Source organism: Morus notabilis, unplaced genomic scaffold (genome assembly GCF_000414095.1).
Source record: "Morus notabilis unplaced genomic scaffold, ASM41409v2 Scaffold78, whole genome shotgun sequence".
Lineage (NCBI taxonomy): Eukaryota > Viridiplantae > Streptophyta > Magnoliopsida > Rosales > Moraceae > Morus > Morus notabilis.
In genome coordinates, this window is record NW_010367622.1 from 1,717,422 (window position 1) to 1,718,020 (window position 599).

Sequence of the window (599 nt, forward strand, 5' to 3'; positions counted from 1 at the left end):
CCATTTTCAGCAAAGGGTGAAAGAGCAAAGACACCCCTTGAAATCATACATACCGATGTATGTGGTCCTTTGAATGTCAAAGCGAGGGGAGGTTATGAATACTTCGTCACATTTATTGATGATCATTCGAGATTCGGATATGCATACCTGATGCAAAAGAAATTCGAAACCTTTGAAAAGTTCAAAGAATTCCGTGCCGAAGTTGAAAAGCAACTAGGCAAATTGATCAAAACTCTTTGATCGGATCGAGGAGGTGAGTACTTGGATTATGAATTCAAAGACCATTTGATTGAAAATGGAATAATATCTCAGCTCACTGCACCTGGCACACCACAACAAAATGGTGTAGCTGAAAGAAGTAACCGCACCTTACTTGACATGATGAGATCAATGTTAAGTTACTCTTCTTTACCCACTTCATTCTGGGGATATGCATTACAAACAACAGTATACATTCTGAACTTAGTTCCATCTAAGTCAATCCCCATAACACCCCTAGAGTTGTGGAATGGTCGCAAATCTAGTTTGAGACACATTCGCATATGGGGGTGCCCAGCACATGTGTTGAAGGGAAAGACTGGGAAGTTGGAACCTCGCTC